Below are 27,571 nucleotides of genomic sequence, written 5' to 3'. Positions count from 1 at the left end.
TATATGCAAATACGACACCATTTTATATAAGGGACTTGAGCATCTGTGGGTTTTGGTATCTCCGGGGGTCCTGGAATGAGTCCCTCTGATACAGAGCCCAAGAAGAGACACACCAAACATCATCCAAATCTGATCCTGCAAACGTTGATCAATGTGGGGAAAAAAAAATCATGCAGGCAAAAGGGAAAGGGGATGCAAAAGGAAAACAAGCCAAAGTGACCAACCAAGAAATAAAAGAAGACTCACCTGCAGAAATGGAACTTCTGACAGCAGAAGAGTCCAGCCCCTGATGGAGCAGGGGAGAAAGAAGGCAAATCTGATCAACATAAAGAGAGTCTTACCAGCCCCTTCTTGTACAATCCAGAGGAACTGTTCTGTCAACTATTTTGTAAATGCTAGATTTTAATTGTTCTAGAAAGATACTTTTAAGAAGCAGGAAACCCACTCTATGCCTTCAAAATGTTTTTGTAAGTATAAATACATTTTTTAAAAGGTAAGTTCATCGGCTGGTTGGTTGTTTTCAGTACAACCAAAAATTAATGAAATATCAGTTTAAAGGAGGCTCTGATCATAGGTTGGGAAGGGGGGAGAGTGTGCTCGCAGTTCTTAATATCCTGTAACAAGAAGCAGAGCCAAACGGCAATTTGAAGTCATAATCATGCATTTAACTTGTTGTACACATCTTCTGTGACTTACCTTGATCCCCCAGGTGTCTTTTGGTAGAATTAGTTATAAACTGTTCCCCGACCCTGGCTCCTCCTGACAGAATTGGGTGCCCTCTGTGATGACTTTGTTCTCAGCAGCCCAGCTTCTCCTAATAAGTGCTGTGAAAAAATGGAAAATTGTGAGCATGTAGTGTATATGATATTAGCTGATGACCTAGTAGAACTTTAAAGTTATCAGTGTTGTAAAATCATGGTCTATGTTTTTCCAGCTTCATTTAGATATAATTGAGGGGTAACATTGGGTGAGTCTAAGGTGTACAATGTGGCGATCTGGTACATGTACGTGGGTCCAAATGATGCTCACAGTAGGGTTAGCTAACGCCTCGATCACCGCATATAACCACGTGTGTGTGTGTGTGCGCGCGCGGTGAGAACACTGAAGATTTACTCTCTGAGCAACTTTCAAGTAATAATACAGTCTTATTGACCATAGTCACCATGATGTACGTTACAGCCCCAGGACTTATTCATCTCATAACCAGGAGTTTGTACCCTTTGCGTAACATCTCCCCATTACCCCCACTCCTCAGCCCCGGTAACCACCACTCTACTCTCTGTTTCTATAAGTTTGTCTTTTTAAGATTCCACAGGTGAGTGAGATGATACAATATTTGTCTGACTGATTGCACTTAGCAGAATGCCCTCAAGGTCCTTTCAGAGCCTCTTTTTAAGAACAATTTGTCTCCAGATTTTAAGCCGGAAAGTCAATAGAATAGCTGTTTGGGAAAAAAATCACATAGCTTTTAAAATTTTCGATTCTTGCATTAAGAACTATATAGAAATTGATCATCATGTGTATATACTGATCACCAAATGAAAACCAATAAAACATCAATTAAAGAAGAAAGTCTGTGGGACTGTAAGTTGGTACAGCCACTATGGAAAACAATTTGGAGGTTCCTTAAAAAACTACAAATAGAACTACCATATGATCCAGTAATCCCACTCCTGGGCATATACCCAAAGAAAACCATAATCCCAAAAGAAACTTGTACCATAATGTTTATTGCAGCACTATTTACAATAGCCAGGACATGGAAGCAACCTAAATGCCCATCAACAAATGAATGGATAAAGAAGATGTGGCATATATATACAATGGAATATTACTCAGCTATAAAAAGGGATGAGATGGAGCTATATGTAATGAGGTGGATAGAACTACAATCTGTCATACAGAGTGAAGTAAGTCAGAAAGAGAAGGACAAATATTGTATGCTAACTCACACATACGGAATCTAAAAATGGTACTGATGAACTCAGTGACAAGAACAAGGACGCAGATACAGAGAATGGACTGGAGAACTCGAGGTATGGGAGGGGGCGGGGGGGTGAAGGGGAAACTAAGACGAAGCGAGAGAGTAGCACAGACATTTATATACTACCAACTGTAAAATAGTCAGTGGGAAGTTGTTGTATAACAAAGGGAGCCCAACTCGAGGATGGAAGGTGCCTTAGAGGACTGGGGCGGGGAGGGTGGGGGGGACTCGAGGTGGGGGAGTCAAGGAAGGGAGGGAATACGGGGATATGTGTATAAAAACAGATGATTGAACCTGGTGTACCCCCAAAAATAAAAAATAAAAAAATAAAAATAAAAATAAAAAAAAAAGAAGAAAGTCTGAAAACACAAGGCCTGGTAGAAATCGTAGGTAGGGGGCTTCCCTGGTGACACAGTGGTTAAGAATCTGCCTACCAATGCAGGGGACACAGGTTTGATCCCTGGTCCAGGAAGACCTCACATGCTGCTGAGCAACTAAGCCCGTGCGCCGCAACTACTGAAGCCCGTGTGCCTAGAGCCCGCGCTCTGCAACAAGAGAAGCCACCGAAATGAGAAGCCTGCGCACCATAATGAAGAGTAGCCCCTGCTCGCCACAGCTAGAGAAAGCCGTGTGTAGCAACAAAGACACAATGAAGCCAAAAGTAAATAAATAATTGAAAGAAAGAAAGAAAGGAAGGAAGGAAGGAAGGAAGGAAGGAAGGAAGGAAGGAAGGAAGGAAGGAAGGAAAGAAGGAGGGAAGAAAGAACAGAAATCATAGGTAGGCAGATAGGGGCTCCTGACCCAGAGAGGTTCTGTAACTTGTCTGACATCACAGCAAGACCTGAATCATGCCCTCAGGGTCCTCCACGCCCAGCCCAGGGCTGTGTCCATTACCCCACGTGGCCCCCTGGAGGTAACTCATCATCTCACAGTCATGCATGGCTTGCAAAGCCAAAGAGCCAAAAATGGGTTCAAATCTAGATTTTCTCATTCACCAGATTGCCGATGGCAATGATTCCCACCGCATGCTGTGTATCAGGTCATTTGAAGGAGCTATGAAGACATACAGCTTCTCGGACTCCTTTTCCAGAGACTCTGACTCATTCGTTCTGGGGTGGGGCCCAGGCACTTTAATTTTTAAAAATGGTACAGATCAACCAGTTTGCAAGGCAGAAATGGAGACACAGATGTAGAGAACAAACATATGGACACCAAGTGGGGAAAGTGGGGAGGGTTGGGGGGGAATGAATTGGGAGATTGGGATACCAAATTGTATGCACTAAATATATGCAGTTTATTGTATGTTAACTGTATCTCAATTAAAAAAAAATATCCCCAGGTGCAGCCAATTAGATGAAAATTGATGCTCTACGGCTCTGGTTCTCCACCCTGAGCACCCACTGAGGTCACGCAGGGGAGCTTCAAAAGCCATATTCCTGAGTCCCACCTGCAGAGACGCTGATTCACCTGGTCTGAGGCGCAGCCTCAGCACAAAAGCAGGTGACTCCATCGTGTAGCCAGGGACGAGAACCACTGCTCAGGGGCTCCTTGAACCATGAATCTCTAGTCTAAGTCACCTCCTGGGGAAGATTTAGGGACCGGATCATCGCCATTCTTAAAATTCCAGAGCTGTCAATATGCAATAAAGGCTTGCTGATATACTTGCCTGATGAGGCTGAGTGTTAAATGAACAGGTGAGAAGGAAAGGGTGAGCTTAAAAAATAATGAGCATTTAGTATGAAAAGGTCCTGAGGGTGGATTATACAGTCAGTCAAGCGAATATTATGACATTATTTTACAAATGCACAGGTGGCCCTTTTGGGGCGGTAGAGGCTACTCTCCTAAGCCTGGGATCTCCTTATTTCCAAGGATATTTCAAGAGTAGGAATGAGCAAATTCTACCTACCTTAACTAATTCCCATCAGAGACAGAATCACTCTTGACTGAGTCTGATGGCAATCCTGGCACAAGTCTCTGCAGAACAGGATAATTTGCTTACCAGATGCTGTGGCCCGTAGGTGAGCAGCCAAGGATGCTACAGTGGAGGATATGACCCACCAATGGGATTTCATACCCCATAAGAGCTATTTTCCTGAACGGAAGTGAGAAGACAACAATGGTAATGGTTTTTAGAAGACAGCAGAGAAGAGCTATTTTCCCGAATGACTAAGAAAACTGATGTCTCCGTTCAACATTATTTAGCAAGAATGGTAAGTGAACAAATAGGATAACAAAGCTCCCTAGGCTGCATGATCCAAGTCTGGAATAAATATGGTGGGAAGGAAATTTATCAGCCTATTCACAGGGCCTATGTTGGCACAGAGAGAACATGGTGAGTTTTATTTTTATTGCGGAGCACGGGATCTAGGTATGCAGGTTTCAGTAGTTGTGGCACACAGGCTCGACAGTGGTGGCTCTCTGGCTCTAGAGCTCAGCCTCAGTAGTTGTGGCACACGGGCTTAGTTGCTCTGTGGCATGTGGGATCTTCCCGGAGCAGGGCTCCAACCCGTGTCCCCTGCATTAGCAGGCGGATTCTTAACCACTGCGCCACCAGGGAAGTCCCGGGAATATGGTGATTTTTATTTCCTCCGTTATATATTTTTCTATGTTTCCTAAGTGTTTTATCAAGTACAAGTTGATAAAGTTGTCCTTATTAATCAAGTACTTTTTAATAAGATGAAAGAACACAACCCCCTTTTTAAAAATGTCACTGTTCTCAAGCTTAGGGGTGATCGATTGTCCAAGGCATTTCTACACCTGTTGGCAAGTAGGTGAGGAGCAGGACTTTTTTCCTGCTGTTCGAAAATTCAGCAGGTCTGGTGGTGCTTTCATAAGCAGTTGGGGATCTTGCAGTCCTGGCGATGTGCTTGCCAGGCTCAGCAAAGTTGGTATCAAGACAGGTGACCAATGAAGATGAAGTGCCCTAACCAGGCTGTCCGTCCATCTGTTGCCAACCCTGGCAGCATGGGAATGAACTTAGCACCCTTGATGTGGGCAGCCACCACTGTTTGACAGTGTGAAGTGTACGTGGGGATGTGAAGAGAAAATGCTTAGAAAGATTCACACTCTAGCTTCTTCCCTGGGTACCGACACGTGACTAAGTTGGCCTCAACATTTGTAAATCAGATGCAAATAACACGTGGTTTGAGAGTCAGAAGATGCAAACGACACGTGGATGAGACTTTTAGAGAAATTCTACTGCTGAGTTTCTGTGTTTGGTTTACCTGCTGAGCCCAGTGAATAAAAGGGGCCAACGGAGGTTTCCGAGTAAAACCTCAAATCCAAGTTCTCTTTCCTCTGAAACCTCCAAATCTTCACAGCCATCTACAGACTCCTTTTGAAAACCTTAATAATCCATCTCCTCTCCTGTCCATTTCTCCCACCTCCTTCCTGGCAGTCCCAGCCTCTTGTGTTGCTCCACACAGACACTCTTCATTCAGTACTTTCCTGAAACAAAACTCTTCCTCCTGATAGCCTCCACCCTCACACCCCTCAGTACCCCTTCAATACCCAGCCTATTTCACTGCCATCAGAAAACCTCACAGCCAGGAAGTTTTCTTTTCTGCTTAACTTAAATGCCATCTGTTATAAGATGAAACGTAAACAACTCGAGGGAAGGAAGCTACTTATTCATCCTCCTACCCTTCCAAAAGCACAAAGCTGCAGTAGGTTTTTATACATCTGATGAACAAGTGAATGTCCTCTCAAAGAAGAACGGCAGCACTTTATAACTATAACACGCGTTTATGTACATGGAGCCGTTTTCAAAGCATATGAGACTTGCAGCTGCACGTGGGATCCCCAGAATTGCAGAACTGACATCTCCTGGGAATTTCTTAGGAATGCTGTATCTTAGCCTCCTGCTTCCTCCCTCTGCTCCCTCCCTCTACACACACCCCCACTGAATCAGTTTTAATGAAAGTTTTAATAAATTCCCAGGCAACTCTCACGCCATTCAAGCTTGAGAAGAATTGGTCGAGAGCATTGTCTCTCAATCTTGGCTGCACTTTGGAATCTATGGGGTCTCCAAAATACAGACTCCAGCCCCCAAGAGTCTGGTTTAATCAGCTGGGAAATAGGATTCTTAAAAATGCCCCCCGTGTGCAGCCAGGGATAAGAACCACTTGCTCAGCATCTGGGCTGGAGTGCTCCAAAACTCCTGCAGTATTTTGTAAACCAGTGTCTCACCTACTCATCAATTTCTCTCCTCTTTACTACTCAGCCTTCCCGTATCGTATTACATCTCCTCTTCCAAAAAAACACCTCCCAGTTTCATTTGTCAATAAATGTTTATTGAGCATCTAGAATTTGCACGAACACAAAACCTGTTCTGAAACGTCCTTTGGCAGTAAATTAACTACATTCTCTTTCCTGGGCTCTTTCTTCATGAATCCTCTTTTTTCTAATTTTGTAAGCATTCATTGGTGTCACTATAACCATGGCTTATTATTTCCTGAGAGAGGAAGAGAAAATTAATTACCTTTTGTCCAGTTTTAAAACAACTTAAGCATATATACACTACGATATATAAAACAGATAATCAATAAGGACCCACTTATAACATAGGAAACTATACTCAGTATTTTGTAATAGTCTATAAGGGAAAAGAATTTGAAAAAGAATATATATATAGTATATATATAATATATGTGTAATATATATATCTGAATCACTGTGCTCTACACCTGAAACTAACACATTGTAAATCAACTATGCTTCAATAAAATAAAATAAAATGAACAGTAGAAAAAAAACAATTAAAGGATGATTTGAGCCACAGAGACATCAAAAGCTGATTGTATTTTAAAGGAAAGCTCTTCTTTCCTTCAGCCTTTGTGAACACACTGGTGTCCTGTCTTCTCACCCTGACTGTAACAGCTAACAGGGCTAGAGGGCTGGCAGGGGCCCTGGCACCGTGCTCAGGGTACTGCTGTGTTAATCCTCTCAGTTAATCCCAACAGCTCTGTGAGGCACATTCTATCATGGGGTTTTTCCTGGTTTTTGTTTTGTGCTGTTTTGGTTTTGGCTGCATTGTGCAGCATGTGGGATCTTAGTTCCCTGACCAGGGGTGGAACCCGTGGCCCCTGCAGTGGGAGCCTGGAGTCCTAACCACTGGGCAACCAGGGGAGTCCAGAGGCACATTCTATTCTTTGTAGGTACATCCCTATTTTTTGATGAGAAGATAGTGGCACAAAGATGTTCAGGAACTCGCTCAGGGTCACCCAGCTCGTCTCTGACAGCAGGATGGATGCCCAGGCAGGCGGTCTCAGAACCTGCTTGTAACTGTTCCGCTGTTGGTTCTGGGGAGGATGGAGATGGCGGGACATCTGATGACGTAGCTTAGGATCCCTGCACACGGGGGAGCCTCTCATTCTGTCATAATTTTCCACAGATAATTTAGTGCCTCTTTTTCCAAACCTTTTTCACACTTTAATCTGTGGCTTATAAAGCTGTTTCCCAGGTATAACTCATTGTGAAGTTTAAGAGGATTTCATGTTTGGGCAAATTTCTTTCCGAGGTTGAGCAAGATAAGAAACAAGTTCTGACTATTACTGGGAAGGTCTGAATAAAGAAGCCTTGAATAGTGTGTAAAGAAATTTTCCCCTCCTAACCAGATGCAATTTTAAATGTTAATCTCTCTATTGCAAAAAAAAGAAGATAAATAAATGCAATAGACATAGCCTCTGGTCAGAAGTGTGTGTGTATGAACTTAAAGGTAAGAAAGTTTAAAAATGCCAAATTGTATACAAGAGGCCTCCTTCTTCTCTGGGCTTCCTCTACACCCATATTTTTTTTTCAGCCGAGTCCCGCCGCTTGTGGGATCTTAGTTCCCTGACCAGGGATTGAATGCGGGCCCTCGGCAGTGAAAGCACCGAGTCCTAACCACTGTACCGCCAGGGAATTCCTCATAACCGTCCAGCTCTAATAGCTCTTTTCTTTCCTCCTTCTCTCAGCTAGGAAATGACTTCTTTTCATCCCTGCTGGCTGTTCTAGAGCAAGATTTCCCAACCTTGGCCCTGTTGACATTTCAGCCTGGAGCATCTTCGTGCGGGGGCCGTCCTGGTACTACAGGACGTTTAGCAGCATCCCTGGCCCACCCACGAGACGCCAGTCGCACCCCCACCCTCCCATACACCCCCAACACTCCCTCACCCTCACCCCGACACCCGCTGTGACAAATGAAAATGTCTTTTGTTTTTGTACGTGGCTGCACACACCCTGGGGGTGCAGAGCACAAAAGAACAAAATCCCACCTCACCCTCCAGTGAAGAACCACTGTTCTGGAAACAGTCATTGGAATTGCCATACCACACAGGCATATTTTGCCATATTTCATCCCTAAATACTGTGTCGAGGATCTCAAGCCTACGTGTTAGATCTCCCCAGCGTTTTCATCTGTTTCTGTCCTTGCCCTGGCCTTCTTGGGCCTTCGTCAAATGCACTTCCCAGGCAGTCTGCAGGGGGCGGCATGCTGGCGGCTGCACAAGATGGCCTTAGAGGGTCTGTGAGTGTGATTCCGGGCTGGGGTGGCAACTGGAGGGCGCTCTGCCGTTGCTGCCATCCTAACTACAGACCTGGCTCTTCCCTGCAGGCCTTGCTCTGAGGCTTCCGTGGACGACACTGTCACACCTCCAACATGATTCCAGCAGGTCCTCACAGGAAGCAAATGTCAGAACCTTTGATGGTATCAATAAATGCAAAACATCTCTGCCCCACACACAGTGGGCCTGAGCGTAAAGCCAAACTCCGATATGTTAGGAGAAGAGACAGATTTAGAATACATGAAATAAATACGCAGACTAGAGACAGCAGCTTGTCTGTACTCCACGTGGGTCTGGATGGTGCGTGTATTTACGGACGTAAATATGTGCAGTGGGAAATTATGGTTTTACACTTGGGATCAAGTTAAAAAGGACACGTTAAACAAGACTGCCCACGGCCAGCTTCTAGTTGACCTTCAACCACGATGCCCGAAGCCTCAACAATACAATAGCTACCACTACTGAGCACTTAGTATCCGCCGAGCTCTGTGCCAGGGCCCTGCCTGAGCCGTCTCACTCAGAGCTCACAGCAGGCCTGAGAAGCATGTCGTCAGCATCTCCATCTTACGGGTGACCACACCTCATGCTGGTCCAGTAATTTGACCACACTCATATCTCTGGCAAACCATGAAACAGGGATTCAAACCCAGAATGTTTGTCCCCAAGAGGTGTGTGTGTGTCTGTGTGTCTGTGTGTAGATTAACTATGGTAAAATACACATACCATGAAATTGACAATTTCAACCATTCTTAAGTATATAGTTCAGTGGCGCTAAAGGCATTCACATTGTTGTACAGCCGACACCACTATCCACCTCCAGAACTTTTTTCATCTTCCCAAACTGAAACTCTGTCCCCATTAAACAGTAACTCCCCATTCCCCTCCCCCAGACTGCTTCATATACATGGAATCATGCAGTATTTATCTTTTTGTGACTGGCTTATTTCACTTAGCAGAATGTCTTCAAGGCCCATCTATGCTGTGGCATGTGTCAGAATTTCCATCCTTTTTAAGGCCAAATAATATTCCACTGTATGTGTGGACCACATTTTGTTTATCCATCCACCTACTGATGGCCACTTGGGATCCATCCACCTTTTGGCTATAGTGAATAAAGGTGTTATGAACATGGGTGGACAAATATCTCTTTGAGATCCTGCTTTCTTTTGGGTATATACCCAGCAATGGAATGGTTGGGTCATATGGTAATTCCACGTTTAATTATTTTAGGAACGGCCATACTGTTTTCCACGGGGGCTGAACCATTTTACACTCCCACGAACAGTGCACCAGGGTCCCAATTATCTACAGGCCTGCCAACGCTTGTTTTGGGGTTTGGGGGGCGGTTTTGACAGCAGCCATCCTGACGGATGTGAGGTGTGTCCCTTAGGTTTTTTTTTTTTTTTTTTGGGGGGGGTACACCAGGTTCAATCATCTGTTTTTATACACATATCCCCGTATTCCCTCCCTTCCTTGACTCCCCCCCCTCGAGTCCCCGCCACCCTCCCCGCCCCAGTCCTCTAAGGCATCTTCCATCCTCGAGTTGGACTCCCTTTGTTATACAACAACTTCCCACTGACTATTTTACAGTTGGTAGTATATATATGTCTGTGCTACTCTCTCGCTTTGTCTCAGCTTCCCCTTCACCCCCCGCCCCCTCCCATACCTCGAGTTCTCCAGTCCATTCTCTGTATCTGCGTCCTTGTTCTTGTCACTGAGTTCATCAGTACCATTTTTAGATTCCGTGTATGTGAGTTAGCATACAATATTTGTCCTTCTCTTTCTGACTTACTTCACTCTGTATGACAGATTGTAGTTCTATCCACCTCATGACATATAGCTCCATCTCATCCCTTTTTATAGCTGAGTAATATTCCATTGTATATATATATGCCACATCTTCCCTTAGGTTTTGAAACTTAGCCATATACCAAGTCTTTCCCTTGTAGAACTTTTCTTCTGGATTCAGTAGCAGCTGTGCACAAGTGCACACACAATGGAGAGATCTTGATGACAGTGCAGGGACGCGTGAGCATTCACGCCCATTCCATCCCTCTCTGCACTCAGCTTGGTTTCTTGAGGTTGGCAGGATGGATCGCATACAACCTCCCCCACGCACTAGCCCCCAGCCTCCTTGATGTCAAGTATGAAAGCACGCTTCTTCCTCTTGTCTCTCTTCCACACTCTCAGGGTTCTCTGTAAAGCACTTCGGAAACATTTAGAAAAGAAGATAAATCACGTTTCAGGGGAGTTCAGCCTACTTTGATTCCATTCCTTTTAATGGGAATGCTCTTTCAGGAAACCTGTCCTGACTTGATCACGGGAGCTTGGTGTAGGCACATTCTCCACCTGGCATTCAGAACCTGGGCGAAAGGTGTGGCTGCCCAGGCAGACGGGCGTGACTCACACCGGCTCACCTCTCAGTGCGGGCCCCACCCTGGGCGTGCTGCTTTCTCCTCCTCCCTGTTTGCCCTGCGTCTGCTTCAGGCTCTCAGGCCTTCCTTGCTTCCAGGCTGCCTGGGAAAGTGCGGCTACAATAATATGGTGATGAATCAACCCCTCTGACCACTCCAGGCGAGGCAGGAGTAGCTCTAGAACGACTCCCGGAGCATCAGGACCCAAGCTCCCAACTCAGAAGCCGTGACAACGTCAGAGCAGATTCTTGTTCAAAGGCCTCCTGATGAGCTGCTCGCTCAAGAGGGAGGACCACTCCCAACCTGGACCAAAGCCAGCTGCAAACAGGATGCTGATGGACTTATGTGCTCAGCAAGTGCAGTCAATTAGGTTTGGGTGTACACTGACAAGTTAAAAATCACCCATGGTTGGTTGGTGGGAATGTAAATTGGTGCAGCTACTGTGGAGAACAGCATGGTGGTTCCTTAAGAAACTAAAAATAGAGCTACCATATGATCCAGCAATCCCCCTCCTGGGCATATATCCAGACAAAACTATAATTTGAAAAGATACATGCACCCCTATGTTCATAGCAGAACTATTTACAATAGCCAAGACATGGAAGTAACCTAAATGCCCATCAACAGATGAATGGATAAAGAAGATGTGGCACACATATGCAATGGAATATGACTCAGCCATAAAAAGAAAGAAATAATGCCATTTGCAACAACATGGATGGACCTAGAGATGACCATACTAGGTGAAGGAAATCAGACAGAAAAAGACAAATATCATATGATATCACTTATATGTCGAATCTGAAAAAAAAAATGATACAAATGAACTTATTTACAAAACAGAAACTAATGCATAGACATAGAAAACAGATTTATGGTTACCAAAGACGAAAGGTGGCCGGGGTGGGAGAGTGGGGGCAGGGGAGATAAATTAGGAGCTTGGTATTAACAGACACACTCTACTATATAAAATAGGTAAACAATAAGGACTTACTATATAGCACAGGGAACTGTACTCGATATCTCATAATAACCTATAATGGAAAAGAATCTGATAAAGAATACATACAGAAAAGAATGTGAAAAAGAATCTGAAAAAGAACATATACATATATATATACGTATGTATAACTGAGTCACTTTGCTGTATACCTGAAACTAACACAACATTGTAAACTGCTATACTTCAATTTAAAAAAATCACCCAGCATTGGAATCATAGACTTGTAGCACTTTAAGGCTGAAGGAGATTTTCAATCTGTAACATCAGAGAATCTCAGGATTAAAATAATGTGCAGTGTTGATCTTATCCAGAGCTGTGCTGGAACTGGCTTACATGGTCTCATCAGAACCAACTGTTAAACTTTCAGGAAATTTGTGAACCAGTTAACTTCAAGTTGGTAGCTTGAAACGGGCCTTTGGTGGGATCCTCACACCACAGAAACTGACAAGACACTACAGATCAGGGCTCCCTCTCCCCCGTCCTCCGCCAAGAGCTGCTTGTTCAGAAATTTAGCAGCATATCATTGATCTTATCCAAGCCTTTTATTTATAGCTGAGAAAACTGAGCCCCAGAGAGGGGAAATGACTCATCTAGGGTCACACTATAAATTAGTGTCAGAATTCAGAATCCAAATCCTTTGTGTCCTATTCCAGTGCATGGCTACCAAAAGTGTAGCCCTGTCACCCACAGCCTAGCATCTTGCCAAGAAATAGAGCCATGTTAGAGTGTGAAATCGTAATAAAAACAGGGAGGGAGGGACGAATATCTATCTTGAAAATAGGTTCTTGGGACTTTCCTGGTGGTCTAGTGGTTAAGACTTCACCTTCCAATGCAAGGGGTGCGGGTCCCATCCCTTTCCTGGGAGCTAAGATCCCACAGCCTCATGGCCAAAAAACCAAAACATAAAACAGAAGCAATATTGTAACAAATTCAGTAGACTTAAAAAAAGAGAAAGAAAGAAAATAGGTTCTCAGGGGGAAGAGACTGCCCACTCTTTGGCCCACCTGGCATTTGCTCTAATAGTTTAAGCTGAGCGATGAGCGCTGGTTTTGCCATACTTACGTGGAATGCGTCAGGGAGACTCGGACACAAGGATGTATTTGTGATACCATCAACAAGAGGAAGGAGACTTGGTTGAAGAAAGAAAAAAAAAAAGAAGGAGAGGCTTGGTTGCCCTTGGGGAAAAAAAGAGGCAGGAATTCCCTGGCAGTCCAGTGGTTAGGACTCCGCACTTTTCAGCGCCGAGGGCCTGGGTTCAATTCCTAGTTGGAGAACTAAGATCCCGCAAGCTGTACAATGCGGCCAAGAAAAAAATTAAGTTAAATTTGAAAAAAAGGTGGCATGTTTGGAAAACTTGGGATAAACAGACTGACCACAAGTGAGAAGAAACTAAGATCCACAGCCTGAAAATCCACCATTTTGGCTCCATCGCCAGACTTGCTCTACTGTTTCTTGTGATACACGGGTTCCCAAACAAACGCAAACGGACTCTGATGCTCGCACCTTGAGCCACAGTGTGACTTTCCTGTCTTTTCACGGCTGAACTCAGAGTCCTGGTTAAGGAATTTTTTTTAAACTTAAAAAAAATAATAATATTTATTTATTTATTTTATTTTTGGCTGTCAGGTCTTAGTTGCGGCACGTGGGATCTCCGTTGCAGTGCAAGCTCTTCATGTTGGTGCTCAGGCTTCTCTTTAGTTGTGGCACTCGGGCTCAGAAGTTGCAGCGCATGGGCTCTATAGTTGTGGCATTCGGGTTTAGTTGCCTCAAGGCATGTTGGATCTTAGTTCCCTGAACAGGAATCAAACCCACGTCCCCTTCATTGGAAGGCGATTCTTAACTGCCAGACCACCAGGGAAGTCCCCAGTTTAGGACTTTCATGGGCAAAAGGAAAGAATGCACAGCTGGCCACAAGCCAGAGGAGCGGACAAGGGGAGGACAGACGAAAGAGATCGAAACCTAGACTGGGGGTTGTATTCTAAATGGGTCTCAAGAGCTGGGCTCAGAAAGGCAGAGGGGCTGCCCTCTGCAGAGGACAGGGAGCCTGGGAGAAGTGGAGAGGCCTTTGTTTCTTCCTGGTTTAATCACCCACCAGTGATACTAGAGCAGCAACTGGGGCAGCCCCACTGCACAGGATGAAGAAGGGAAGAACCAGGTGGTCCAGTGGTTAAGACTCCCTGTTTCCACTGCAGGGGGGCATGGGTTCAATCCCTGGTCAGGAAACTAAGATCTCGCATGCCTCATGGCCAAGAGAAAAAAAACAAAGAAAGGAGGGATAACTAATGAGAACCTATTGTATAGCACAAGGAACTCTGCTCAATGATCTTTGGTAATCTAAACGGGAAGGAAATCCAAAAAAGAGGGGATATATGTATACGTAGGGCTGATTCACTTTGCTGTACAGTAGAAACTAACACAACATTGTAAAGCAACTATACTCCAATAAAAATTTTAAGAAGAAGGAGGAACCACTGTATTTCCAAAGCAGGAGGGAAGAGGCGAACATCTCTCAGGGCTGTGGACTCCTTTCCCTCCACACTCCCCCTGTGACCCCTGGCAGTTGCTCTGGTTAACCCAGCCTCACTAGTGCTGGGCTCTGCCGAAAATCACCAGCGTCATCTCCTCATTTTCCAGAGGCTCTTCCTCCATCCCGGCCTCCGGGGCCAGCACAGTGCTCACTCCCCTGGCTCTGAGAGCACTGCCTCCTGCTCACACACACCCCCAACCCCACCCTTCATCACTCTGCCTTTATGAGGCTGCACAGCGGTCACCTCTTTAACCGTGAGGACAGCCACAGTCTCATCTGAAGAGTGAAGTGACTCCTGGTGTCACTGACCGGGACAAGAGGTCCCTCACGACAAGCAAAGGGAAAGAGAACTCAGGTCCTAGGTGGGCAGCCCTCTTGCCCAGACTGCAGATGCCAGCTGTGAAGTCAGGGATGCCCGAGGGAGGGGCGTGGAAGGAAGCCAGTCAAGTGGAAATACCCAGTCCTTGGAACGAGGGCTCCCAGACAAGGACCGTCTTTGAGGCTGGGGTTGGAGAACCTTGCTCCGCTTTGGGATGAAACCCAGGAACCTGGCTATGCTGGGTGAGAACCCTCTACCTCAGGACTTCCCTGGTGGTCCAGTGGGTAAGACTCTGCGCTCCCAATGCAGGGGACCTAGGTTGCATCCCTGGTCGGGGAACTAGATCCCACGTGCTGAAACTAAAGGTCCCGCACATAGCAACGAAGATCCCGCATGCCACAACTAAGACCTGGTGCAACCAAATAAACAGATAACTATTTAAAAACAAAACAAATGCGGTCACATTCTGAGGTGCTGGGGGTTAAGCCTCTACTATATGAATTTTGAAGGGATACAACTCAGCGCACCGCACTGCCTACCCCTGAGGTGTCATGAATGGCGAGAAAACGGTTGAAAACCTGAATGAGTGAAACAAACACGGTTGCTTTTTGGTGGAAACGGTGTAACGCCAGTGGGACACTTACAGAAGGAAAGATCACGGAGAGCCTTGAGCACTGGAGAGAGAAGCTCAGGCTCTAAGACACTGGAGCAAAGGAATACACGCCCTGCAGTTGTAACGGCTGCGGGCACATTAGATGCTGTTGGTTTGCCCTGTAGGGGAGAACAGAGGTGAGGCTGGAGGCAGGGAGGTCAGATGAGAGGCTAATTTAGTGATTCCAGGTGTGGGGTTACAAGGGCCTTGACCAGGGTGGAGGCCACAGAATAAAAACTGGAGAGGGATGGGCGTGCCTGGTGGTGGTTTCAGGCACCTGCACCGGCTGATGCGTCTATGAGGACCACATTCCACCTCAACCTGAGAACAATGAGTCCTCTAGAAACTGGAAAGGCAGTGGTTACCAGAGCTGTGTATGGTGAGCTCATAGATCCAGGGATAATTCTTTTTGATTTAAGCCCCTCTTAGTTAGGCCCCGCCCTGGCTCCGCAGCTGGGTCTTCTCTCCTCTCCAAGATGGGTGGGTTACACTAGAACAGATTCTTCTTGCTTCACAGAGGCATTAAAACCACTCCCACTGTGTCTTGGATTCTGTTGTCATCTCCCCGCATCACACCACTTACACGTACCAGGCTGTCCTCTCGCCTCTTCCCTATGTCTGGAAATCCTATCCATCTTTGAAGTCCCAGTTTATACACAACCTTGTCCACACAGCCCTTGGTGATTACTACTGTTCACGTGGCACACTCCCTTATCTGAATCCTAATCACACAGATTTATACCACGAAACGCACCAAGATATTAAGTAATGTATTATGCCGATGCTTAAGATGTATGGGGCATTCATATGCTATGCGAACTCCCCCAGGAGACTCTAAACTCCTTGAGGTTATAAATTTGGGACTTCTTACATGTTTATTTCCTGACAGATCCAGTGCATACTAGGTGATCAAGAAATTAATGCTGAGACAGTAGCCAACATCCCAAAGGCCCATGGAGATTTTTCTCTTGGTCCAGGAAATGGGGTTAGTGGCAAAAGGAGTAGAGATAAATTTTAAGCATATTATTTCAATCTATAGAAATAGCCTTTAAGTCGCAACCCCTCACTTCCTTAATACAGCTCAAAAACCCATCAGCCCTAAGGCAGAGGGGTGCTTTTACCTTCAAAAGGAGCTTCATGGGTGGAAACACAAAGCTGACATCTCATATGCAATGCTAATAAAAGGGTTAAGACTGACTCTTGGCAGTCTGCATCCAAGGAGATGATTAACCTGTCCTGGGAGGCAGGTAGGACCAACACTTGTGATAAGGATCATACAGAGGGCCTGGGGGGACCTGGTGCCAGGGTGACCTTTGGGGAGGAAGACAGCTGTTTGAATACTACTTATGAGAAGAGGACAAAGGGGAGTTGGCAGGTATTTTTGCAGAAAGGTAAAAGCCAATCTTCCAACTCATATCGAATCAAAAGGGACCCCACATAGCCAAAAGAATCTTGAGAAAGAAGAGCAAAGTTGGAGGACTCACAATTCCAATTTCAAAACTTACAACAAAGCCACAGTAATCAAAAAAGTGTGGTACTGGCATAAAAATAGACATATAGCCCAATGGAATAGGATAAGAGTCTAGAGATAAATTCATGTGTCTATGATCAAATAATTTTCAACAAGAGTGCCAAGTCCATTCAATGGAGGAAGTCTTTTCAGCAAATGATGATGGGAAAACTGAATTTCCCCACGCAAAAAGAGTGAAGTTCGTTCCCTATCTTACGTAATATACAAAAATCAAGCCAAATGGATCAATGACCTAACCTTAAAGTCTAAAACCATAAAACTCTTAGAAGAAAACACAGGGGTAAATCTTCATGATCTTGGGTTTGGCAATGGACTCTTAGATATGACACCAAAAGCATAAGCAACAAAAGAAAAAATAGATAAATCAGACTTCAAAATTTAAAATTTTCATGCACCAAAGGACATTATCAAGGAGGTGAAAAGATCACCCATAGAATGAAAGAAAATATTTGCAGATCAAATATCTGATAAAGGTTTAATTTCCAGAATATATAAAGAATTCCCAACACCTAACAGTAAGGAGACAACCAAAATTAAGAAATGGGCAAAGGACTTAAATTTCTCCAAAGAAGCTATACAAACAGCCACCAAGCATATAAAAAAAGTTTATCATTAGTAATAAATAATGTTTAATGTCACTAGTAATTAGAGAAATGCAAATCAAAACCGCATTTAGATACCACTTCACACTGATCAGGTTGACCATTATCAAAAACAAAAACCAGAAAATAATAAGTGTTGATGAAGATGTGGAGCAATTGGAACTCTGGAACAACCCTAGTGAAAATGTAAAATGGTGCAGCCACTGTGGAAAACAGTTTAGTGTTTCCTCAAAGAGCTAAACATAGAATAACCATATCACTCAGCAATTCCTCTCCTAAGTATACCCCCAAAGAATTGAAAACAAGTGTGCAAACAGATACATGTCCATCAGTGTTTACTGCAGCATTATTTACAATAACCAAAAGATAGAAACAACCTAACTGTCCACCAGCAGATGAATGGGTAAACAAAATGTGTTACATACACATAACGAAATAAGAAAGGGATGAAGTTCTGATACCATATGGGTGAACCTTGAAACACTATGCTAATGAAGTAGGCCAGACACAAAAGGCTAAATATTGTATGATTCCACTCCCGTGAAACATCTAGAATAGGCAAATCCATAGACACGGAAAGTGTGATAGAGGTTACTGGGGGCTGGGGGAGGGGCAAGTGGAGAGTTGTTCCTGAATGCTAACAGAGTTCCTGCGTGGGGTGGTGACAAAGTTTTGAAAATAGATAGTGATCCTTGTACAGCATTGTGAATGTATTTAATGCCATTGACCTGTACACTTAAAACAGTTAAAATGGCCAATTTTCTGTTAAATATATTTTACCCCAATAAAAAAAATTTTTTTAATAAAATAAAAGGAGGGTTGGCAGACGTGAGGAGGAGAAGCAAGGTGCAAGGTTGACCTGGACCTCTTTGCAGTGGGTAGTACTGGAAGAGTAGATGGTAATGGCCAGCCTTTTATTTCAAAGGTGTTTTGTGTTAGACACCAAAATATGCCTAAATGTACAAAAACCATAGGCAGAGAGGATTTGTTTCAGCAAATCGGGAGAAGCAAGATTGACTCTTGGAGTCAGGAGACTGATCCACAAGCTTTTCAGGCCACCCCAAGATGCTGAGAAAATGATCTCTAGTTCACTTTCTATGCCCAAGCTTTATAATTCTGGTGGCACTTACTTCTTCTGCCACATTAAATTTTAAAAAAAGATCTTGGATGACAGATGCCAGAAAGCTTGCCTAGCTAGAAAATATTTAATCTTCCAGCCTCTCTTATGTCAGAAAAAAAAAAAAAGGCATTATGGCTTGCATAAACTTTTAATTTACTTTTTTAGGATAAAATATGCCAGGGGATCCCGCCACATTACAAATTCTGTTATCTTAAGAGAAAGCTACACAGAGTCACGTTCCCTCTGCACAAGGATCTGATTTCAAACCCTCCTCCTGGGGTGTTAGGGATTCACCAGCTCTAGCACGACAGCACTGCCCAGTACCCTCCTCTCCCCACTAGGACACTGGCTCCTGAGCACTGCAGTATTCTGACCCTCTCTAGAAAACATGAGCATTGAGATAACGTACATGGCAGTGCTTGGCACATAGAAGAGGCTCAAAATACATTTGTGAAATATAGAGAATCCCAGCTCCCTATGAGACAGAGAAAGAGGTACAAGGAGGTGACTGTGAGGAGAAAAGAAAACGACATCTGTAAGATACTAAAGAAGTTTAAGTTCAGCTTTCAAACAGGGACATGTTTAGAAGAGAGCACATACGGTCCTAGGTACTTCAAGCTTCTTTGAATATCTCTGCAATTTCATTTGGAAGATTCTAAACCTCAGTTGGATCAGGGAACTGACTTACAGGGATCTCCACCACTGAATTTAAGAGTGAGCTACCTGCAAATCAGACATTCAAGCCTCAAATATTCAAGCCTCCTAAATGAAAAGCACAAGTGAAAAAGTGACTATAACATCTTACTGGTTAAAAATGAAAATAGAGCCTTTAAAATAGATACATACTTCTGTATACGCGATGTTTGGTTAGATTTGATATGATGGCTTGTTTGCTTGATTTTCCTTTATTTTGGTTTCTCTGTTCTGTTTAAATTGTACTATACACCACAGAGGGGGCCCTAAAGACTAATTGCTAAGAGATAGCTTTTGCCGGGAAGTAGATTCAATTAGCAGCACATCTTTAATTACACAGCATATTATATGCTTCACATGTATAATTATGTATTTCATGGCATCCTGCCATCCTATAGATAAACAAAAACTTTGAGGACATTTACTAGCTTTTCTGGGAGTGTCCCCAAAAGGGTGTAATTTTCATTCTAACCAATAACTAAGATGGGAATAACTCCAGAAGTAGATCATTAACCTGTTAGGGTAAAATAAGTTCAGGAATTCCCCTTATAAATTTTTCTTCTTTTAATGTAAAATTGCAGAAACATTTATCACACCCACATGAGCAAGGGATAGTCCTAGTGTTGGAAATACAAATATAAATAATATAAAGATTCTGTGCTCAAGGAACTCACAGTATAGCATGGGAGACTGGCATATAAGTCAGTCATTAAAATAAAGTCTGATAAAGTCACAAAAAGAAGTGATTAGGGGTTGAAGGGTGATGATGATCTTCACGGGGGTAGGTAAAAATCAAAAGTGAACACTGAAGAATGAATAGGCATTTTCATGGCTTACAAAAGTCAGGAAAACACTCTAGGAAGAGGAAAGAGCAACTGCAAAGAAACACAAAACACAAAAAAAATAGTGACGGGTTTGGGACAACTCTGTAGATCTATGTTGCTGCGGGTGTAGGGGTGAACTCATGGGAGGTGAGACCAAAAATACAGAGTAAGGCCAGGGATTTCTATGTTTTATCATCCTCAATAAGTAATAACAGGTAATTCATCTTCATCTTAACATACACAACACAAATTGGGTTATTGGACTGTAAAAGACGACTGAGTGAGAATGAGCGGTCCTAAAAGCAACTGAACCGAGACTCTCAAAACTCAACCATACTTTTCAGAGAACCAGTAACATCAAAAGAAGTCTCTCTTGCCACGCCCTCATCCCCAATTTTAAAACCATCAGTTTATTACAAGTAAGCCAGGCAGAACAGGGACAGTCAGAAGTGGATGTAACTGGCGCAATTTCCAATGGGCTGAGTGACTCCTGGCCCTGCTGCTGGCTTCTGGTGTCCTGGGTCCAGACTGAGAAGATGTGGAGGCAGAGTAAGGGCTGCGCAGGTAGGATGTGATCCCCTCAGAAACGCAGTTTGGAGAACTGATAATTTTTAGGCAACAGAGTCCAGGCCCTGCAGAGGGAGGGTTCTCTGTCTCTAAGGACGGTTGCCGCTGGCAATTCTTGTTCCACACCTGACTGCCTTCCCACCTTTGAATCTATTTCCTCTTCTGATGTATTCCGGCATCATAATGTCTCTGCTACTTGAGCCCTCACCGTGATGAGACCACACAAAGCCTCATGGGCCACGAGGGGGGCTTGGCCTCTCCCCGTTTCCCTCTGATCAAGACATGACAAAGTTCATTTGCACATTCAACAAATTGTATTCTTTTCATAAAGCAAACATAATTTTAGTGAGTTATCTCAGCATCTAATTGAGGAAGAGGATAAGGAGGGAAGATAATATAGTTGTCCCTTGGTATCTGGTGGCGGGGAGGGGGAGGTGGCTTCCAGGACCCCCATGGACACCAAAATCTTCCCGTGCTCAAGTCCCTTATAGAAAACGGAGTGTCCAGTCAGCCCTCCGTATCCATGGTTCTACATCCACGGATTCAACCAACCGTGGCTGGAAACCCGTGGTTGGTTGACTCTGAGGATGTACAACCCTCAGATCGAAGGCTGACTGCATTCACAAACCCAGCAGGTGCTCAACTCTGTTGTGGGTGCTCTAGATATATTATCTCATTTAATCCTTTCAACATTCCTGTGAGGTAGGTGTCCTTTCAACATTCCTGTGAGGTAGGCATCGTTCACCCGTTTTACAGATGTGGATATAATCACAAAGTCCATGTTACTGGGAACTTAGCCGCCACTCTTACCCAGCCCAGTTTTGAGCAGAATGGTCTAGGTAAGTATCTAGCACAGCAGATGACTGATACATGATAGATGGGCTTGGCTGGATCTTGGTCCCTGATCAAGTTGATAAAGGTTTACCTAGTTTTTCCTGCCCTCCTGCCTCTTTTCAGCACTCCAAACCTATATTGGTGGAGAACAGGAAGTTCTGGGGCTCCATATTAGGTTCTCTAAAGGAAAAGTCAAAGTCTTGTATGCATTTATTTATACCCTACTTTTTCCTTCCAGGGACTTAAAGTGATTTACCACAAAGATACCTACAATAACATGACTAAATACAAATAAGGATAAAATAATAGGATCATGGGTAACTTAAACATGAGTAGTTAAAATAAAATAATAGCTAATAATAGAAGAGGCAAAGTAAAATCATAAACATGCAGGCTATAAGGAATTATATAGTTGCCATAATTAAGCCTCAGTTTTTACTTTTTGTTTACTACCAGCCAAACTGAAAAGGAAAATATGGTCAGTTACATAGTCATTACTGTTAGGAAAAGAAACTTCCCCAGGGGAAGTTTAGCTCCTCTAAAAATTTGGTTCTAAAAGATCTACCTCATGCACAATTTCATATTAGCTTCCACCCACCCCACTCATGATAGAGCAGAAACTATATCATACATTCCTAGAGCAAAAGCAGTAGTAAAGTAAAATGTGTAGTAAAAGTAAAACCCTGTAGTAAAGGTTAATAAAGAGATTCTCAGGCTGGGATGCAGAGTTTGTATCAGTTATCTGTTGCTGTGTAACAAAACATCCCAATGCTTAAAACAGCCACCATTTTATTTGCTCGTGATTCTGAGGGTCAGCAAATTGGACTCAGCTCAGCCAGGCAGTTCTCCTACCAACACTCAGGCCTCACATTCCAGAGGTTCTGATTTAACTGGTCCGGGATGAGGCCCATTTATCAGCAGCAGATTAAAAAGCCCCTCAGGTGATTCTTATGTATTGTCAAGCTTCAGAACCACCAACATCGTGGACAACACTAAATCACAACTGAGTGAAGGCAGTTCTTCCCGGGTGAGGAAAGTCAAAAAGGACTTTGAGAAGTCTGAGATCCAGATTAGCCAAAACCACATTGAAAGAGAACAAAGTTGGAGAACTCATACTTGCTGATTTCAAAATTTACTACAAAGTTTAGTAATCAAGACAGTGTGACATGCCATAAAGAAGACATATAGATCAAGGGATCAGAACAGAGAGTCCAGAAATAAACCCCCACATCTATAATCAATTTATTCACAATAAGGGTACCAAGATCATTCAATGGGGAAAGAAGGGTCTTTCCAACAACATGCAAAGGAAAGATTTTGGACCCCTTTCTTCCATCATGCACAAAAAGTTACTTAATAGATCACAGACCTAAATGTAAGAGCTCGAACTATGTGACTCTTAGGGAAAAAAAGTATAGGATTATATACCAGGACCAAGTGGGATTTATCCCAGGAATGTAAGGTTGTTTTAAAACCCCAAATTCAACTAATGTAATACGCTGTATTAATAGAAAAAAAAAAAAAGGACAAAAACCACATGGTCATCTCAATAGCTGCGGAAAAATCATTTCTCAAAATCCAATTTACATTCATGATACAATCACTTGGTAAACTAAGGATAGAAGGAAGCTTCCTCAATGTAATATTATACTTAACAGTGAAAGACTGAACATGCAATGGAATATGATTAAGCCTTAAAAATGAAGAAAATTCTGACACAGGCTACACCATGCATGACCTAGAGGACATTATGCTAAGTGAAATAAGCCAGTCACAAAAAGATAAATACTGCACGATTCCACTTATGTAAAGAACCTAGAACGGTCTAATTCAGAGGGGCCGAAAGTAGAATGGTGGGTGCCAGAGGCTGAGAGGACGGGGAAACAGGCAGTTACTGTTTAAAAGTACAGAGTTTCAGTTCGGGATGATGAAAAGAGTTCCATGGATGGTGGTGGTGATGGTTGCACAACACTGTGAAAGTACTTAATGACAGTGAACTGTACCCTTAAAAATGGTTAAAATGGTAAATTTTGTTATGAAATTTTATATTTCATCACAATTTTAAAAATAAGTAAACACACTAGTGAAAGAATGAATGCTTTTCCTAAGTCCGGGAACAAGGCAGGGATATCTGCTCTCATCACTTTCACTTAGCATTGTCCTGGAACCTCCAGCCAGTGGAATAATGCAAGAAAAACAAATAAAAGGTAAACAAACTGGAAAGGAAGAAGTAGAACTGTCTCTCTTCACAGACAATATGATCCTGTATGTGGAAAATCCTAAGACGTCTCCAAAAACTTACTAGAATGAATAAACCTGATGAGCAAGGGCACAGGACACAAAACCAATATGAAATTAATTATATTTTAATATGCTAACAGTGAACAATTCAGAAATGAAATTTAAAAGCAATTCCATTCACAGTAGCATCAAAAAGAACAAAATACTTGGGAATAAATTTAACAAAAAAGTTTAAGAGGACTTCCCTGGTGGTGCAGTGATTAAGCATCCGCCTGCCAATGCAGGAGACACGGGTTCAAGCCCTGGTCTGGGAAGAGCCCACATGCCTCGGAGCAACTAAGCCTGTGCGCCACAACTACTGAGCCTGTGCTTTAGAGCCTGAGAGCCACAATTACCGAGCCCATATGCCACAACCACTGAAGCCCACACACTTAGAGAAAAGCCACCTCAATAAGGAACCTGTGCACCACAATGAAGAGTAGTCCCCGCTCACCACAACAAGAGAAGGCCCGTGCACAGCAACGAAGACCCAATGTAGCCAATAAATAAATAAATAAATAAATCTTAAAAAAAAAATAGCCCTTATGGTTACAATCAATTGATTTCCAACAAAGATGCCATGGGGGAGAAAAGTAGACCTTACCTCCCACTCTACACAAAAATTCGTTCTTAGACCTAAATGTAGGAGCTAAATAATTATTATCTACACTAATGCCAAAAATCTACCACTCCCCCCAAAAAACCCCAAATAGCTAGCTGTTTGCTTTATTTCACTCAGGCAAATGAGTAAGGTTAGAGGTCGGCCAAATATTTTGAATGCCATTGTCTGTTATTTTTGACATCTTTACCAATATTTTTCTCTCTGTGACCAGATTTGTCAAGTTGAGTACCTTGGAAGAAAACCCCATCACATTACACTGATGGGTGTCTGCACTGGAAAGAAAGGTAATGGAATTTTTACGTCAATCCCGAGTACTGAAAAATCGTAGGTGGGTTCTGGACTCAGCTCTGTCCTAAAGACTAATCTGTTTTCCATCTAGAGAACTTGATTGACAGTTACACCAATAATTTCTCAAATTTAGCTGTGATCATTCACCTTATTTTGAAGATGTGACAAGGAAAGGAAGACCTCCCCAAGGATGTTTGCTATTGAGTTCCTTTGGCCCTAAAAGGCTGAGAGGGTCTACAAAATTCTAGGTTAGCAGCTGTGATTTGGGGGATTTCACAGCCAGAGGCTCCCCAGTATATGTCTATCCTGACAGCCTAGAACACTGCTGGTCAGGACCAAGCCTGCTTCTATGAAATGCCTCCAAGGCAAGCAATCCCTCATTAACCGTAAGACTTCAGTAGACCTGAGAAGTGAATGGACACACCTCTCTCCAGGGAGCAGCTGTGGGTTTGTCCATGTCTCTGGATTCCTTCCAGCTTCTGGGGAGGTTTCTTCCTTGCAACTCAGGAATGGGCGTGGGAAGCAGCAAGCTTGGGCTCTCCACCAGCTGCAGCGTATTCACTCACCTGCCAGCACAAGCAGCAACTTGCAGGATCAACACTTCACTTCTTTTGTCTAGAGATCTGATACAAAGAAAATCAGGCCCCCTTCCCATGAGGTGAATATAAAGAAATTGTATTAAAAACAGGATAAACATTTTTAGAAATAATAAAATAATAATAAAATCAATAATAAAAATAAAAACAAGCATACATACCCCAAACACAATTTCCATCTCTCTTCCTACCCACAGATACTCATGGAAGGTGAATTTCAGACTAGCCATGCATGTCTTTTAAAAGATTTGCTTCCCTCCAACCAAACCAACCAAACCTACAATGTCTGTTTCAGGTAGTAGTGACCCTCCCTTGTTTTAGAACGTGTCACGCTCCCATCAGAGGCATTAAATCTTTCTCTTTTCATGAATTAAAATGTCACAATTAAGAACTGTAACTCAACATTTATCAGCCCTCCTAAGCCACTTCCTACCTGGGAATTTCAAAATTTTCAAGATAAAATGATAGCTCACATAGTAGGAAAAAAATAGATACTGTGTGAGTCTGAGCAAGTCATCGTCCTCTTCTCAAGAAAGTGTGTGCAGCGGTTGGCACGCGATCACAGGGTCTCTTTCAGATCTACTCTTCCTCCATTTCATGATAGATTACAGAAAACACTTCCGACCATCCTTAGTGTGTGACAAAGTTAAGCATGGCACATGATCCTAGCTTTGCACTGTCATTTCTGAGGGTTTCTACTGCTAATACTCTATTTTCCATTATTTTCTTGAATGAAATAATGTTCTCATCCTCCTGCCTCTTTTTGATATTTTCTTTATGTTCCCAAAACAGCACCTTTTAGAGACTTCCCTGCTGGCGCAATGGTTAAGACTCTGTGCTCCCAATGCGGGGGGCCCGGGTTTGAACCCTGGTCGGGATACTGGACCCTGCGTGCCTGCCGCAACTAAGAAGTGTGCATGCCGCAACTAAGAAGTCTGCATGCCGCAAGGAAGTTCCTGCATGCTGCAACAAAGACCCGGCACAGCCAAAATAAACAAATAAATAAAAATTTAAAAATTAAAAATTAAAAAAAAAACCTAGCATCTTTTATCAGATTATAAAATTAGTACTGTTCATTACAAAATTCCAAAATAGGAAAAGAGTGATAGATGAATCCCGTTGTGAAGCAAAGTCTCTTGAACAACATCAGGATTCACAGCTCCTCCTCCTAACTAATTTGAAAAGTTTAGATTATGTATATCAAACTTTTTAAAGCCAGGCACATCTGAGATACGTTTTGCTCTGGGAGCTGCCCACTTGCAATCATTTCTTCCAGGAGATTCTGTGAGAGTGACTCATTTACAGACATTTTATTTCGTGCTTGTGTCTAAAACTCATTTTGCGAGCCATGGCCATTTACTCACGCCCATCGCTGTGCGTTGTCAGGCGCGTGATGACCAACCTGCTGCCTGACACGGTCACTCTGTAACTGCCCCGTCCCAGGGGGCTGGGGCACACGGGCCGTGGTCCCCCTCACACCACGGGAGTACAGGGAGAAACTCCTGCTTCTCTCCGCCTTGGGTCGGTGAGTAATGTGGACCTGCCAGCCACAAACGAGGCTTCTTCTGACTCATCCGTGCACAAAGCCGCTTTATCTCCCTCGCCCCACCCTTGCCCCCACCCCCACCCCGCAACCCGTGCCTTTCCTCCAGACAAGCCAGGGGTGGAGATGAAAGTGGGCACCCCGGCCCCAGAGAGCAAGGAGGCTGCTGAATCAGGAGGCCAAGGGCCTTGCATCAATGGGCCCAGGAACGCCTCCCCACCTGGGCCACGCCTTTCATCGGGGACCACAAAGTCCTTAAAACGCTGGCTTATGAGTGCCATGCAGGCCCTGGGAAATGACTGGGCTGCTTTCAAAGTCAGAGAAGCTAAGGCACTGTGGGGCTCACGGTCGTGATGGACATCACACAAGAGGATGATTCAGTGAGAACTTGGGGCTTTCATGTTGTTTTTAACCCTTCCTCTCTCACCCTTCTTCCTTCTTTTTTTGGACTCGAACTCATATTTTCAATGGATAGGGAAAGAGATGAACAACTCTGTAGAAAATACAATCCACAAATAGCAACCCAGTGCTTTACAGTCCCGAGAATCTCTGTTTGCCTGGCTCTTAGAATAGCTTTGCTTCCTCAGTTCTCCCAGGAGCATCTCCCCCTTCCTGAAAGCTTTATTTCCT

At 43.6% G+C, this 27,571-nt stretch overlaps 1 long non-coding RNA gene across 2 annotated transcripts; it reads right to left on the bottom strand.

The window, feature by feature from the left end:
• On the bottom strand, positions 1-25,677 carry LOC130831958 (uncharacterized). Of its 2 annotated transcripts, XR_009048153.1 has the most exons (5): positions 25,560-25,677; positions 25,227-25,425; positions 697-824; positions 247-286; positions 1-135 (listed from the first exon to the last, which is right to left on the bottom strand). It is a non-coding gene; the product is annotated as an uncharacterized LOC130831958 (long non-coding RNA). The 2 variants fall into 2 exon arrangements; XR_009048152.1 differs by having other exon boundaries at positions 25,227-25,570.
• Positions 25,678-27,571: the final 1,894 nt, after the last annotated feature.

This window comes from Hippopotamus amphibius, chromosome 11 (genome assembly GCF_030028045.1).
Source record: "Hippopotamus amphibius kiboko isolate mHipAmp2 chromosome 11, mHipAmp2.hap2, whole genome shotgun sequence".
NCBI classification, from domain to species: Eukaryota; Metazoa; Chordata; class Mammalia; order Artiodactyla; family Hippopotamidae; genus Hippopotamus; species Hippopotamus amphibius.
Note: the sequence above shows the minus strand (reverse complement) of the source record. Positions and strands in the feature narration are given on the sequence as shown.